This window comes from Taudactylus pleione, unplaced genomic scaffold (genome assembly GCF_031769625.1).
Source record: "Taudactylus pleione unplaced genomic scaffold, aTauple2 ptg001060l, whole genome shotgun sequence".
Lineage (NCBI taxonomy): Eukaryota > Metazoa > Chordata > Amphibia > Anura > Myobatrachidae > Taudactylus > Taudactylus pleione.
In genome coordinates, this window is record NW_028285461.1 from 3,770,696 (window position 1) to 3,788,439 (window position 17,744).

Genomic DNA, 17,744 nt, shown 5'->3' on the forward strand with positions numbered 1-17,744 from the left:
CTCCCTCTCACCCGCCTCTCCCCACTCTTCCTCCTGCCTGGACTCCCTCTCACCCGCCTCTCCCCACTCTTCCTACTGCCTGGACTCCTTCTCACCCGCCTCTCCCCACTCTTCCTCCTGCCTGGACTCCCTCTCACCCGCCTCTCCCCACTCTTCCTCCTGCCTGGTCACCTGCTCACCCGCCTCTCCCCACTCTTCCTCCTGCTTGGACTCACTCTCACCCACCCGCCTCTCCCCACTCTTTCTCTTGCCTGGACTCCCTCTCACCCACCTCTCCCCACTCTTTCTCCTGCCTGGACTCCCTCTCACCCGCCTCTTCCGACTCTTCCTCCTGCCTGGTCTCCCTCTCACCCGCCTCTCCCCACTCTTCCTCCTGCCACCCTACGATGCCAGGGCCTACACTGGCCTTACCTATGCTATGTTCAAGTACAATATTTCTGCAATACCAGGAAGCGGAATCACTATCAGCAGTGCTGCAGATGTAAGTACAACCTGACAATTCATAGAAGGAAATGTGAATTCAATATTGGTCTAATTACAGTTGAAAGCAATAACTTTGGTCAGACTGAACTTTGGAACCATGGCAGCATATGTTGCAATGTAAGTGTACCATTGTGAATAATTAATACGTAGTAGTATGTGGTAGCATACAGTATAGACCAGCGCCTGTGATGGAACAATGTATGTCACGTGACTGTCAGCCGTGAATACATCCGAACAAAGCTGTGTTCATAACAATAATAAACTAGATCAAACACTATTTTCTGTGACATCCACTTCTTTATTATTTAGTCTAGGCTTCACTGCCATCTCCCTCACTAGCCAAACTTGGCTGTATTCACGGCCAGGGCCGGACTGGCCATCGCCATATGCTTATGCCAGAAGGGCCAATGGCTTAGGGACCGGCTCGAGGACGGGGAAATGAAGAGTCCCCTGCCCTCCACCCCACGGCTCCGGAATCAGTGTAATATCATGGAGACGGAAGGGTTGGAGGCATGGATGGGCCGGTGGCTGCTGTGCTGGGCCGGGGAAAGACGGGGGCGTGCCGCGAACCCAGCCTCCGTGACTCGCGGCACGCCCCTTTGAATTTAACCACGCCCCCCTTCACACACAAGTGCAGGGCGAACTGCCAGGGCTGAAATACAGCCCCAGTCCGTCCCCTGTTCACGGCCGACAGTCACGTGACATACATTGTTCCATCACAGGCGCAGGTCTATACTGTATGCTACCACATACAACTATGTAACTTCAATCCAAGTGAGAAACAAGGGGTTCTCTCTCTAGAACCTTGCTGCCCGCCCATTGAGCATAGTAATACCTGAGTGAGCGCCAGGTGAACACCCATCTGGGTCCATATTTGTATACTGAATAATTAATACATCTAATCCGCATAATAGACGCTGCCTGCAAATACTGGTAACAATAATCATGTATACCCTTGTGAAGGAGAAATTGGGCTGTTTTTTTTTTTTTTTTTAAATGATCATTTATTGCAACTAGTTGGCCGTCTTCTGCCTGTCTTTCCAGTGTTGAGACTTATCTCTTGAACATCTAGCTTATCCAAAATAATTCAGCAAGGATTTAATTTCCTGCATTGTGGGCCTTTTTATTGTGCTAATTTTGTCGTAGACAGGGGCGCAGAGAGAGGGGGAAAGCGGGTACTGTTTACCCAGGCCGGCTGTAGAGGCCCGGGTCAGTAGCACAAAGAAGAAATACAGGTGCACAACTCCAAATTAACTGATTATATATAAATAAATACATTTTGCAATAAATACAGTAGAGGTTTTTGGCATAATCTTGGCCAAGTTTAAGGGCCTGCCCACCATATCCGGGTAACCTCTTGTCGGGCAGGTCCCTAACATACTAAGGCTCAAATCCAGAGCGCAGGACACCCCCAAACTAGCCCAGCTAAACCACCCCAAGGCACCGCTCTAATAAGAAAATTGAAGTGTTAAGAGCAGCCGCTGACTGCATATAAAGAATAAAAATAAAAAAGTGAAATACATATATATAAAAGACACAGACAGTGAGGTATTAAAATGAGTCAAAGGAAAATGTGTTATACTGCGGTGCCCTGAAGCAGACCAGCAAAGCAATCTAGGGGGACCCACACCCCAAAAATGAACCAAAGTAGCACATAGGACAGGGAGAGAGAGTAGACTGCTACTGGTCAGCAATATCTGCCTCTTCCCAGTCCAGGCCACCAGCGTGGGCTGAACTGCGGGGATTCCAGGGAGGCTTTTGCCGCCGAGCAGCAGCACTCTTCGCCCCATGGACAAATCCTCCCCTTTTCCCAGTGCTGTCCGTGCATAGTACTTTTTAAAAAAAAAAATTGGAAGGGAGCATGGTTACGCCTCCTTGTTTTGGCTACACCCCCTGTACCCGGACCAGTAACCGCTCTCTACTGCCCTGGTCGTAGGCACTAAAATTCAAATGTCCACGATAAGATATTCTGTGTGTTATACACAGTGTAATATTGCAATTAGATATCTGCTAAAAACGTATGCATCGTACAATGACAAGGTGACTGCTTATAGATGCTGTTTGGAAATTGAATTGATAGAACAGGCATCCATCTATTTGCAATGACCTTGTTACAGTATATGCATCATCACAGTTTAAAAAAAAAATAAAAAAATCAAAATAGACATTAAGGGACATATTTACGAAAATGCAGGTTTATAGAAGTGGAGGTGTTGCCCATAGCAACCAATCAGATTCTAGCTATTATCTTCTAGAAGGTGCTAGATAAATGATAAGTAAAATCTGATTGGTTGCTATGGGCAACACGTCCACTTCTGTAAACGCACATTTTAGTAAATATACCCCTAAAAGCCTGAATCCGAGTTGCACCTAAAGTGGGCGCTTTACGTGTTCACAGATAAAAAAGGATCTCCACCGGTATTCACATTTGACTGTACCGCCTCCATTCATGCGCTGGTTAAAGCCATCGTCATTAACAGCACACAGTTGCACTAGAGATCTGCCTGAAGTCGGACAGATCCCTGCATGCGCTCATCTCTTAACATCTCTGCAGTTCTGTCAATGCCCCCAACACACCCACAGGACGCCAATCCTACGTGCAGTCTCTCCATTGAGGGCCAGAAAACATGCACTCAGTTGCAAGCGGAGATCCAACTGAGGGCCTGATTCACTATGGTTCGCTATTCTGTTTATACGCATGCAATGTAGTTGCTAAAAACAGCGGGGACATGTAAATGTTTGCATTCGCATTGCGATCAGAGCCTGACAAAAGGACGCCCACTTTTCCTTACATCCGTATACTTGGCCAACATAGAGAAACAATCTGTAACATCGGACAGTTAATGAAGCCCAGGCCTTACTCAGGAATTGCTTACTTCAGCGCACGCTGTGAGACCTTAGGCGGCGTCTGGTATCCCAGTGGCTAATTTATGCACGCCTCTGCAACGGCGTTGAAACACACTGGCACGCCTGCATTAGCCCAACCACCCCTCCCGTCACCACCCGCAAACAGTACTTCCTGTCACTCACTCTGCAATGGGTCTGCGTCTCCTTTGTGATCTCTGTCCCAATTGCAGTGGCTAGTTCGCGCACTGCGATGCATGCACAGTACGCAACAATTGACCACATGCGTATAAGCAACTGCATCCCTTGCTGAATCAGGCCCTGAGATCCATATGACACTGAATCAACTGTAATTGCTCTCAATTTTTTTTAGCAGACTGTGCACCACAAGCACAGGATCCATACAAAGACAACATTGCCTGCAACTCTGGATCAGGCCTGAAGAACCTCCATGTTTTTATTAATTAATGATAGAATAATATGATAGAGTCAAAAGCAAAAATGTGGTTTATTGTTATTAGATAGAGAAGCAACAGTGGAGGAAGTTACTAAATTTTGCAGAGGAGGAACCAGCACTAACCACAGAGTGGGCGCCAGCACCCCATGGGGAGAAGATAACCCTCCTTTCCCACAAAGGTAAATATCTATATTTTGGATATCTATCTGATAGCATAACTGTCAGATGTTGGATGCATGACCCTTTATTCACTTAATGGAAAAATGTTGCCCACTCTATAGAAGTGTCTGTGTGTAACTTAACTTCATACATTATATATCATTTTATAATTTCTTCTCTATAGCTTCTTCATTATAAAGGTAAAATAATGAGATAATCATCCCAAATGTGTCATGTGTTTAAAAATCCCAACCGATGCCATTCAGTAAGATATCATCATCATCATCGTTTATTGTAAGGCACCACAGGTTCCGCAGTGCTGAACAGACAGCAATATAAACAGAGGAAAAGGGAACATGGGTTTCAAAGGTGCAAAACTAAAAACCAAGCAGATACTCTTACACACAAGAGAACCACCTAATTCTCCATGGATAAGAATTACAAAAACAACTATTTATATAAAGGGCCGTAATAAATTAGAAGCGAAAAGCCGTTTTCACCCATTTTTTGCAAAAATTTAGCCTGAAAATTTATCCCTGTATTCAAATCCAGTCCGTCTTCGCCTATGCGAAAAGTCAGTGCACTGACACAGTCGATACAATTCTCCACAGAATGGCAGGAGAAAAGAAGTGCAAATTCTATATTTTGGGGTGCAGATGTTGGGAAACCACTCAGAACCCTTGGTACACCCCCCCAAAGTCATCCAAAAAAAAATAAAAATACAAAATTCCAGGAACACCCTAAAAAAAACGCATTAGAAATGTGGAGCGAAAATGAAAAAAATGGGGGGACAACTTCAAAAACTAGCGAAATAAGCTTCTGGGGGTGCTCTAAGAAGGGGCCGAGTGTTTTTGGGATTGCAGGTACTTGTATGACGGAGGAACTTCATTTTTTTAAAACTCCACTTTAGAGACATAAAAATATGCTTGGACCCATTTTCAAGCTCCCCAAATTTAATGTAACTACTTATTTTCTGAAAAAAAACACAGCTTTATGCCATTCTTGATCACTTTTACCTACACACTAATAGCAAGCAATTACCACCACTTAAGTACCCTAACTAGTTAAATTATTACCTTGACAAAAGGGCGATTCAGCCCTGAAACTTTGGAAACAATATATATCACTTGTCTAAGACCCTTAGTACTGCTGTCCTTTTGTTTGCTGTGTGTGTATATATATATATATATATATATATATATATAGCTGAACTGAATGGCATGCTCTTTATAAGGGTTAGGTGGGCAGCATAGCTGATAACACTGAGAGCTGGATTCTGAGCAACACACAAAAGCTTACATAGCAGTGTCTACTGGTGGCCGCCTGTCTCTGACTTTATGCAAATGTCTCTGCAAACTCCCATCTCTTGTGTATATCCATTCGCCTGAATGTGCATGGACTGAGACCCCGCTTTTAATGTCCGTGCATACAGTATGTAAAATAAAATCATGATCGTCTATACTAATATAATAAGTACGTTGTCATATACAAATGCAGGGGGGGTTTCCGTCTGCCTGGAAACCCCCCTCCCCAGCCCACACCATAACCACAATAGAAATAGTAATATAATAGATTGTTACTAGTGCTGCATGTTCTTTTCAGTATCGCAAATGAAATAATTAGCACCACCTGTGGATCTTTTAACATGTATCAGCCAGTATTAAATAACCTGTGCACCAATTAGAAGATCTGGAAAACATGCACTGTTAGAGATGCACTGCCATAGAGCCCAATATGTAAATATATGTCCAGGGCAGTGCTAGGTTCTTCTGCTGCTCCCCCAGACACCTGGACTTGCTCCAGTACTCTGGAATGGTGCACACCTCTAAAATAAATACATTAAGCTCAGGCAGGATGGCCCTACTGCCACATCTAATGGGTTACTGTGATCGCTGGTCCTGTATATGCTGGAATTATTACACACAATACACTATGTATGACGCTTTTTAAAGCTGGTTAAGTACTAATTCTGCCCTCTTCATGGACTGGCCACACTCGCTCTAAAATTAAGCATTTGGAAACCCCCCTCTGGAAATCCTGCGTTTGCCACTGGTTGTGTCTGTCTGTTTGTTTCAAGTTGACGCAAAAACTTAAAACCTATTTTCATGAAAACTGTGTCATTGTGTAGTGGAAACTCCTAGAAAAAACCTGCACTTTGTTTTATCCTGATCCTTCAAGTTAAAGCTGAGCAATAACAATAGCACATTTATTGAGCTCATCAATGCAAGAGATAGGTGCGGCACCATGCACGTGGCTGGTAAGGGGTGGGGGCAGAGCTGCTTTGGGCCCGCTGAATAGGATAGGCTACATATCTCTGTCTCCAACAGGTAATCAGCAATTGTTATCTGAAGTCTACTGCAGAACATTACTCCTGATGTGCTGCTTTATTTGAATTATATATTAAGGTAATCAGCAATTGTTATCTGAAGTCTGCTGTGGTATTATAATATTTGATTGTATATAAATTGCCTTAAGTACTATCTCCAGTCTTTAGATTGAGTGTAGGCATGATTGAGCCTAAGGTGCCTATCCACTAGATGAATAAAATGAGCGATTGAACGATATCGATATAGTTCGACAATCGTTTAAGCATCGTTTGAAAATCGCTTGAAAATTTGGTCTTTTAGACATCTTTAAAGGTACATACACACGTAACGATGTTGTAACCAAACGACTTTCTGTCAGGTTATCTGTTAGATTTTCTGTCAGATTTTCCCTTGAAAAAGTGAACGATTTTTTGAAGTGTAATGAACGATTTTTACAACGATGAACGAAAAATGTTCCTTCCCTTAATGAAAATCGTTATGTTGGACAGTCCGAAATGGACGATGAACTACAAACAGAAGCGCGCTTGAACGATTATCGTTCATTGTTATAACTCAGAAACTGAATTATTTTTTGAACGATAACGACGTCGTTAACGTCAAATCGTTCAAAAAATCGTTACGTTTGTATGCACCTTTTAGACATCTATCATCGTGCAAACATGCTGGTCAACCTGACGATATCGTCAGGTTCAGCATGTTTGCAGATGATTGATTGTGCCTACACTGACCAACTGCTCGTTCAGTGTGGGCATCCTGTAGTGTAGTGAACGACTGAACGATAACGATATCGTTTAGTCTTTTCACTGTCGGGTAGTAAGTCCTAAATGTTTGGTATGTGCTATATGTTTGTTTAAGCCATGTTATTGCTGGGCCTGCATTGGCTGGCCAGTGGGGGGGTTGTCATTAATTAGGGTGCCCACTTGGCTACATCTCTACTTAAATATCAGTCACTAGGTTAGCCTTGGCTGTAGTTAGCAGATTCAGAAGTGCAAAATAGATTTTAGGGAAAATTTCAGCATTAAACAGAAGGAGAACATTTAATCAAACAAAACTAAACTGCTATCAATACTGCATATGGACACCTATGGAGCATCAAGTGTGAGTTCACTACCTCTTCACAACAAATATCTGCTGCCTGCATAACCAGGACATGCAACACTGAACTCCTTGTTTGATCATTGCAAAGACATTACGTCACTTGCTACTATTTGTGCTGCCTCTCTTTTTTCACTAAAAACTAAGGGCCTGATTCAGACCCACTTGCGAGCGGCTGTCCGCTCGCAAGTGGGTCGATGTTCTGCACTGAGCATGCGCACGACGGAGGGAGCTCCGTCGTGCGCATGCGCGACGAGCGAAGGAAAGTCCTTCGCTCGTTGTGTCTGATCAAAGGGGGCGTGCTGTCGATGTTGACAGCACGCCCCCTTTGGTGGGCGTGCCGGGGGCGTGCCTCCCTGACGGGGGCGTTCCTAAGGGAACGCCTACCGTCAGAAGCCGGCCCACTGACATCACTAGTGATGTCAGTGGGAGTGATTTTGGCTCTGATAGAGCCAAAATCACTCCGGGCCTTGCGGTTGAAAACCTCAACCGCAGGCTCCGGCTCGCAGTTTCGATGGTCGCGATGGTCAAGACCATCGCGGCCATCAAACTGCACGCTCGTATAGGCTGTGGGTGGTGACCCACAGCTATACGAGCGTCCAGGATGACGCTCCATAGTTATGGAGGACGGCCCTCATTCAGAGCGTGCTCTCTGCTCAGAGCGTCCGGCTCTGAATGAGGGCCTAAATTCTATGAATATTCTTCCAAAGATTCTGTATCTTCTGCAAACTTTACCTATTAGGATACCCCAGCGATGGTTTATGGATATTCAGGCCCATATTAGGGAGTTTGTGTGGGGAGGGAGGAGACCCCATCATAAACTAGATCTGCTCTATAGGACTAGATCTGCTCTACAGGACAACGAATAGAGGTGGCCTCCGGCTTCCCAATATTCAGGGGTATTACCAGCGCATACTTCCTGACTAGAATACTTAAATGGTGTAGTACTGATACTCTGAAGCAATGAGTTCAGATAGAAAAACAGGCTTTAACTATCCCTATTTCCATAGTTCCATGGCTCCCTTCGCCCCCCAGCTCTTCCCATCCTACCATTGGCCCTACGCTATCTTGTTGGAGGTCTCTTCGCAGGACTCCCTCCATCTCGTCTACGACTTCCCCATATTTGTCTTTTCTATCGAATGTTCATTTCCTCCCTGGGTTGGACCTTTAAAGCTTTTCGTTGCTGGTTCGATGTGGGCCTCTTTCGAAATGGCCAGCTGGTGAGTGGGGGCAAGATTGCGTCATTTGCTGATATGCAGAGCAAATGGAACTACCTCAGGGAGAATACTGGCGATACCCTCAGGTGCACCACTTTCTCCACTCTCTTGGCTCCTCCAACACCCCTCATGCCACTCTAATGCCTTTCGAACTCCTATGTGCTTGTCCCTCTGCTCCCTCTCATACTATTTAGCTGATAATACAATTTTCTCTCAGAAAATGCGAGTCTCCTTCTTCCACATTTCACTAGAACTTGGGATCTGGAGTTTGGTAGGGACGTGGGGGATGCCAACTGGGCTAAAGTATTTAATTTGGCACATGTTTGCTCACCAAGTGTTGGTGTTCGGGAGACCCAGTACAAGTTAATATCCCGTTGGTATAGGTATCCAGATACTCTTTCCAAGATGGGGATTGGTGTGCCCAACATTTGCTGGCAATGCTCCAATGCCCCTGGCAACCCGTTTCACATATGGTGGCAATGCACCCTTCTACATCCAGTTTGGTCAGAGGTTCTTACACTTTCTGCTATTATTATAGGAAAACCGGTTCCTTCTGACCCATTGTTTTGGTTATTCCATCTGTCCCCTGTCCCTACCTAGAGATATAAAAAATCCCTGTTGTGCCACCTAAACAACGCTGCTCCTCCAACAGTTAGGGACTGGTTTAGACTTCTACATGGACATGGAAGATATTGTATCTTCGACGGATGGGAACTATCCAGTTTTCAAGGATACTTGGTTCCGCTGGTTGGATTTCAAGGACTCAGGGACCTATGGGGATATTATCCCATCTCACCCCTCCTAATATCTCCTTATGGAATGTGGATTCTTCTGGTCCTCAGCCAATGGGTTTGGGCACTGATTTGGTTTTCTTGTACTTGGCGGACTGCATTTTCTTATTCTTTTGCTCTGTGGGATTCAGAGCTGTTTTCCTCCCTTCTTTTTTTGTCTTTCTTTTTTTCATTCCCTTTTTTTTTCTTCTTTTTGCTCTGGATTTGATTTGATTTATTTAGAGATTATTTTGTAAGATTTTGTGATTTCTCTTTTTTTATTTATATATATACATATTGTGATAGGATCACTGGTAAAGTGGTCTGTGGCAGGTACATTTGTCCCAGATTCCTGTCTTATGTGTTTTAAACCCCCAGGAGAAAGTCTGCAGTGTAGCAGGCTTGAGTCTCGGCTTTTTGAAAAGCCGGTTTGGGACCTGGGGGTTGTGGGTGAGAGGAGAGGGAGGGCTCCACCCACGGCCGCTCCAGGTTTTGGGCCTTGCAGCCTGGTAACAGGCTTGTTAGGGTTTCCACCTGAGAGTGGCCAATATAAGCCTAGTGTGTTTAGGGCTGAGTGTCTCATCTGGGAGAGCAGGCAGGGAGTTTGCTCAGAGACACTTGAAAACCTAACTGAGTGTTGTGCTGTGCCTTTGTTGCTGGTGAGGGCATTAGGCCCTGCCAGGCTCTGGTAGTGAGGGAACCACCTGTGAAGTTAGTGCCCCGACAGGGCTAGGATTTATGTTTATGTTTTCTTTATGTTATTTCTGACATTGTACAATAAAGACTGGCGCCGACCAGCTTGTACTCGCATCCAGACTGGTGTGCTGCTTCCCTGCTGCTGTGGGTGTGTGTAAGAAAGGAGTCCTTCTACCCAGGAGAGGGAACCCCTAACCTGACTGTGTCACAATATGGTGGAGAATGCGGGCACCCACACACACTGAAGTTGCAGCGAGAGGGAAACTTTCTGTTTAAAAATTAAAGGGACAGACACCCAATTGGTGAGTGTGGAAATAACACTGTGTCCTTGGAGTCCCATAGAGGAGGCGTCAGCCAATGCTCAGAGAGGCAAGGTTCAGCTTCCAACCTACACCCCAGGACAAAATGGAGGACATTATTAAGGCCTTGCTCCAAGCTACAGCAGCTCAGCAGGAGACAAACAGAGTTCAGCAGGAATCCACCAGGGTGCAACTGTTGGCCTTGGAGACAGCCCAGAGGCAACAACAGGTCGTCGTCAAGGAAACCCGCCAGGCCTTAGCGGAAAACAGCCAGGCCTTAGCGGAAAACAGCCGGGCCATAAAAGAGGTGGTACAGCACCTGGTCGCCCAGCCCAGAGATGTTACTACTGGTCCTCCCACCACCACTCACTCCATACGAGCCAGTCACTTCCTCCAAAAGATGACTTCGGGCGATGATGTGGAGGCCTACCTCACCGCATTTGAAAGAACGGCCGAAAGGGAGAGTTGGCCCAAGGAGCAGTGGGCAAGTCTGGTGGCACCTTTTCTGTCTGGGGAGCCACAAAAGGCCTATTTCGACTTATGCCTGGCTGATGCCAAGGACTATAAAAAACTAAAACAGGAGATCCTAACTCGCTTGGGAATCACCACCTTTGTTCGTGCCCAACGGGTCCACCGCTGGGAGTTCCATATGGACAAGCCTCCCCGTTCACAGATGCATGACCTTGTCCATCTGTCCTCAAAATGGCTACAGCCCGAGACGCTGACGGGACCACAGATCGTAGAAAGGGTCGTGATGGACCGGTACCTGCGATCATTACCTGTGACTCTGTGCAAGTGGGTGAGCCATGCAGACACTAAGTCCGCGGACCAGTTGGTCGAGCTGGTGGAGAGGTACGTGGCGGCTGAGGAGCTGATGAGTATGCCCCACCGAGCCCCGATGGCGCACTGGCGAACTCCCACAGACACTGGTAAGACTGTTCCTGGGGAGAAGGGTGCTGGGCGGTGGAATGTACCTAAGACTGAGGGTGTAGAACCTGGAGACAGGCCTGCCAGGCCGGGAAGGTTCTTGCCCCGTAAACGACTAGACATTAATATGACTCAGTGTTTCCGATGTGGTGGCTTCGGCCATATTGCCGCTAATTGTTCACTTACAACTGAACCTATGCAATGTGATACTGCTCGTGTCTACCGCAGGGTGTCTTTCTTTGCACAGATAGCCTGTACGGCTGACCGGCAGGCTGAGACTGATAAGCACATGTGTGTACTCACTGTAGATGGCAACCGAGTAGAGGCACTGTTAGACTCTGGTAGCTTGGTGACACTTATAAAAGCTGAGCTGGTGAACCCCTTGCGGCGTGAGGGGAAAACTGTTGGTGTGACCTGCATACATGGGGATACTCGATATTATGTTACTGCCGAGGTGACCATCGAGACACCATGTGGTTCTGCTATAGTTTCTGTGGGTTTGGTGCATGGTCTGATGTACGATGCAATATTGGGGAGAGACTTTGCTCACTTCTGGAAGTTGTGGGAAAGCCGTTTTGTTCCAGAGGTGAACAACCCCGATCCATTTGAGAAGGTTGTCGATGTAGTGGAGGAGGGAGTTTCTTCTGAGTCAGAGTTATTCCCTTTTTCTACTATGATTGGCGAACTAGAGAATGCGGAGCATGACGGTGGCCCGCCAACTGATGTGCCTCCCATTGAGGTGGGAAGTATTGTTGGGCCAGGTGATTGTCTGCCTGATTTAGAGGTCAGAAGAGAGGTCTTTGCCGTGGAGCAGTTGAATGACCCTACTTTGGTAAAAGCCAGGGAGAATGTAAAAGTAGTTGATGGTAAACCCGTAGACCCTGATAGTCCTTTGTCCTATCCCCACATGGCAATGTGTCAGGATTTGTTATATCAGGTGACTAAGAAGGGGGAAGATATTGTGGAACAACTAATAGTTCCCAAAGCCTACAGAAGAACAGTGTTGGATCTGGCCCATGGTCATATAACAGCAGGCCATCTAGGGGTAGAGAAAACCACTGAGCGAATAATGCAGAGGTTTTTCTGGCCCGGGCTTCATAAAGAGGTGTCTGACTTTTGCGCATCCTGCCCTGAGTGTCAGTATCATGCTCCCAGGCCACATTTTAAGGGTCCACTAGTTCCATTGCCTATTATAGAGGTGCCGTTTGAAAGAATAGCGATGGATTTGGTTGGACCCTTAATGAAGTCTGCCAGGGGTTAAAGTTAATCTATAGCCCTATAGGTTACCAGAAGCACAAAGAGAATCGGTGTCGAAAGAAATTAAAAATATGCTAGAGTTAGGGGTTATTGAAGAATCACATAGTGAATGGTCAAGTCCCATTGTGTTGATTCCAAAGCCCGACGGGAGTGTGCGTTTCTGCAATGACTTCCAAAAGTTGAACAGTGTTTCAAAATTCGATGCCTACCCGATGCCAAGAGTGGATGAACTGATTGAGAGACTAGGGACGGCAAGGTATTTAACCACTCTTGACCTAACCAAAGGGTATTGGCAAGTACCGTTATCCGAGAGCGCCAAACAAGAGACAGCTTTTTCAGCGCCAGAGGGCTTGTTTCAGTACAAGATGTTGCCCTTCGGGCTACATGGGGCACCTGCTACCTTCCAAAGAATGATGGACAGGATTCTAAGGCCCCATAGACGGTATGCGGCTGCTTATCTGGATGACGTGGTCATTCATAGTCCTGATTGGCAGTCTCACTTACCCAGGGTACAAGCAGTGTTGGACTCCATCTATAAGGCAGGTTTGACAGCCAACCCAAAAAAGTGTTGTCTAGGCATGGAGGAAGTAAAATATCTGGGATACACCATTGGCAGAGGCCTGATAAAGCCTCAGCTCAATAAGGTTGATGCCATACAAAACTGGCCACGGCTTCTGAATAAGAAGCAGGTGAGAGCCTTCTTGGGAATTACGGGGTACTACAGGAGGTTTATACCCAACTTTGCCACCATGGCAGTCCCACTGACTGACCTGACCAAAGGCAAACAAAAAGTCATGGTAGAATGGAGTCCTGAGGCAGAGAAAGCTTTTCAGGAGTTGAAAGTAGCGTTGTGTTCCCAACTAGTCCTGATGACTCCTAATTTTGAAAGGGAATTCATAGTACAAACCGATGCATCAGAAGTAGGTATAGGAGCGGTCCTGTCCCAGAACAAGGAGGGTGAGGAACACCCTATTTTCTATCTTAGCAGAAAGTTGAATGTACATGAGAGAAACTATGCCACAGTGGAGAAGGAGGCGTTGGCCATAATGTGGGCGTTAGAGGCTCTCAGGTACTACTTGGTTGGAAGAAAGTTCAAATTGATCACTGACCATGCCCCTTTGAAGTGGATGTCCGAAAATAAGGACAGTAATGCGAGAATTATGAGATGGTTCTTGGCGTTACAAACTTTTAAATTTGCAGTGGAACACAGGCCAGGAAGCCAGCTGGCCAATGCAGACGCGTTGTCACGCGTTCAATGTTTGGGGGCTTCAGTTGTTCCGCCCCACAGGTCGAAACAAAGGGGGGGGATATGTTATAGGATCACTGGTAAAGTGGTCTGTGGCAGGTACATTTGTCCCAGATTCCTGTCTTATGTGTTTTAAACCCCCAGGAGAAAGTCTGCAGTGTAGCAGGCTTGAGTCTCGGCTTTTTGAAAAGCCGGTTTGGGACCTGGGGGTTGTGGGTGAGAGGAGAGGGAGGGCTCCACCCACAGCCGCTCCAGGTTTTGGGCCTTGCAGCCTGGTAACAGGCTTGTTAGGGTTTCCACCTGAGAGTGGCCAATATAAGCCTAGTGTGTTTAGGGCTGAGTGTCTCACCTGGGAGAGCAGGTAGGGAGTTTGCTCAGAGACACTTGAAAACCTAACTGAGTGTTGTGCTGTGCCTTTGTTGCTGGTGAGGGCATTAGGCCCTGCCAGGTTCTGGTAGTGAGGGAACCACCTGTGAAGTTAGTGCCCCGACAGGGCTAGGATTTATGTATATATATATGTCTCTATTTGCTATATGTCTGCAGATATATATATATATATATATATATACACATATACACATATACACACACACACACACACACACATACAGCCAAAATAGTTTTTGTTAAATGTGCTTATTATAAACTAATAACAATCTATTTGCACTAAAAACTAAATTCTTATTTGTACCAATGCCAAGTAACCTCTATAACCTTGCATATATACGGTCTAATTTACCATTGCTTTTTGCCTAGCCTCACAACTTTGAACTTCTTTTTTTTAGTACTCATTTTCAAAACCCATTACATCACATATACTCCCCTCAATAAGATAAAAAATAAAAAAACTTTTGTCATCGAGCATACGCATTCACCAGAGTTCTTTCACCAGCATTTTTCCAAAACCTTCAACACTGTCATCTGATACATACACTATTCCTACTTCCAGTTTTTCTTCCACCTTCTTACCTCATCCACACCATGACCATGTTTTCTTAAAATTCTCACTTTACTCCATGCCTACCTAATCCCTTATTCTTCCCCCTGTTCACACCTCTATCCTTCCCCCCCTAGTCTCCTCCACTTCTTCCTCCCCTTCTCTGTCTGTATTCCTCCCCTCTGCTTCCCTCCCTCTCCTCTCCTGTTACTCCTCTTTCGTTATTTTCTCCCCCACAATGGTCCTACTACCCCACCACTAAGCTCTGTACCCACCTTTCTCTCCCTATCATTTCACCACACCTTCATCTACATCACACTAATCTCCCTCCCTTTCCTACAAATGCATGCCACCTCTCTTGCCTACTGATTACTTCCACCCACTCCTGCCTCCAAGATCTCGCCCGTGCTGCTCCCTTCCTCTGGTACTCTCTCTCTACCCTATCTGTGTTTTCTGTCTGTCTCCCTCCCCCCCCTATAGAATGTAAGCTCTCACGAGCAGGGCCCTCTTCCCTTATGTGCTTTTCCTTCCCCCACTGATACGATCATCTACTCAAAACTCTCAACAAGGGCACGTAACACTTGGTTGCTGACGCCCTGCTGATTTTTTGAGAGTTATGATCGCTGCAGCAATGTTTATAAACTATGTTTTTATTCTGTACTGTAAGTCGCTGTTTTATGAGTTTGCTCATTTGTGTACTTTGTGAAGTGTTGCAGAACCCTTGTGGTGCCATATAAATAAAGGATAATAATAGCAGTCTGTGCACAGGGAACACAGTGACATTGGTGTGAGTGGTGGGTGAATAGGATAGGCTACATAGCAGTCTGTGCACAGGGCACACAGTGACATTGGTGTGAGTGGTGGGTGAATAGGATAGTTTACATAGCAGTCTGTGCACAGGGCACACAGTGACATTGGTGTGAGTGGTGGGTGAATAGGATAGTTTACATAGCAGTCTGTGCACAGGGAACACAGTGACATTGGTGTGAGTGGTGGGTGAATAGGATAGGTTACATAGCAGTCTGTACACAGGGAACACAGTGACACGTTGCACTGGCAATGAAATGAGGCTCTGAACCTCCCTAAATACCAAGTGCTGTGCCGTGACTGGCCAGAGAGAGCATGTGACAAACCAGGATTGGGCGATTAGATCACGTGACCGGAGGCAAGATGGCGGCATCCATGCCAGAGCTGAACGGAAGCACAACCAGGCCTCACCAGCCCAAAGTGACAACATAGAAAAAACAAGGACTCAGCGCTTACACTCCAGTAAGCACAATAAAGAATGATATGTGTTTAAAAAGTGTACTAAGGATAATTAGCTAGCAATGAGATGTATAAAAATTAAACATTTATTAGCCAATACTAGTACATAAAAACAATAATCTAGACAATAAAAGAAAAATAATAACATTCAAAAAATACATAAACGCAAACAGTAAACCAATAATTGGACATGAGTGTACCCCAATTATTGGTATACCTGAACACTGTGCTCCTTGTTACAAATAATACAGAGAAATGTAGATCATAAGTAGCCTTGTGTTAAACTTTGATACAAAGTAACTTCATGCTCCTGTGAGCTAGTGCTGCAACAGATAAATGTGGCTGGATATCCAGAGAGTCTTGATATAGGGAAATTATCTATGGAAATCAGACAGTCTGTCCAAAAACATATATGTTTTTTGTATGCTTCCTTGCAGCTTTCAATAAACAATCTCTGTAGATTAAATCATGATGTGATGTCAGCTCCTATTAACATATTCTGAAGCATGTATTTCAAACTGCGCCTGTTAGCACTTCCACCGCTAATCAGAAAATTAAATAAAAATAAAAATAGTTCTCTTTGCAATAAGTACAGCCCTTCAAGGCAAAGTGGTAGGTGCTTTGTAGGCAATTAGAAATTGGATACAGCTCGCGCAGCTGATTAAATCAAGTCTCCAGCCAAGACTTGTGAGTAGAACCTTAGACACGGACCGTCCATAGGTGGAGGAACTGTGAGTACTCACGGTATGTAGAGAATGGGGGGCCCCCTTTATTCTCCTCCCCTCCTCCGTCTTCTGTGTTCAGGAATGTGTTGTCTAGTATCAGACTAGACTGAAAAGCCGATCCGCGTGCCGCAATGATCTCTTATGTGTCACAGGCGCCTGGAGCATGAGCCTGGACACAGCGCCGGAGCGTGTATCTGTTCAGAGCGTAGACAATCACAGGAAGCAACAGTGTATCAGTGGATACTGAATGATGAGGTAGTAACGCGTTTCGTCACTTAACATGTGCTTACTGGAGTGTAAGCGCTGAGTCCTTGTTTTTTTCTATATTTATTATTTTTGCAAATATACACAGAGTTTGCAACTTGGCTGCATTACTCCAGTATCTTATTTATATTTATATATATTATTAATAGTTTAACACTAATCGGTACATGCGCCAGTATTCTGGTGGTTCTATATTCCAAAGTGACAACAAGCCCGCACAGAACCACGCAAGCCAACGCCCCTCGCCAGATGCCCCCCGCCATAGTGAACTCACAGGTAATAGCCTTCGACCACCATGCCGAGAAACTCTGGTCGTGACAGTACCCCCCCCCCCCTTATGGGTGGCCTCAGGACACTCACCAGGCTTTTCCGGATGAGCAGTATGGAATCTCCTGACCAGGGCGGGAGCATGGATATCTCGAGCATCGGTCCAACAGCGCTCCTCCGAACCGTAACCCCTCCAATCTAGGAGATACTGCAATCGTCCTCTGCGGATGCGAGAATCCAGGACCTGAGAGACCTCGAAGTCCATGCCTCTTTCAGTCTGGATGTGAGGGAGAACAGGAAGGACCTTGCAGAATTTGTTCAATATTAGGGGTTTTATGAGGGAGATATGGAATGAGTTTGGAATTTTTAGATAAGCACCAGCTGGTGTTTGACGCAAAGACTTATGCTGAGCACATGAGATACAAGAGGAAATAAACTCCAATACATCAGTCTTCATGGACGCCCACCAATAAATTCTCTTTAAAAGTTCCGAGTACCTGTGTGACCT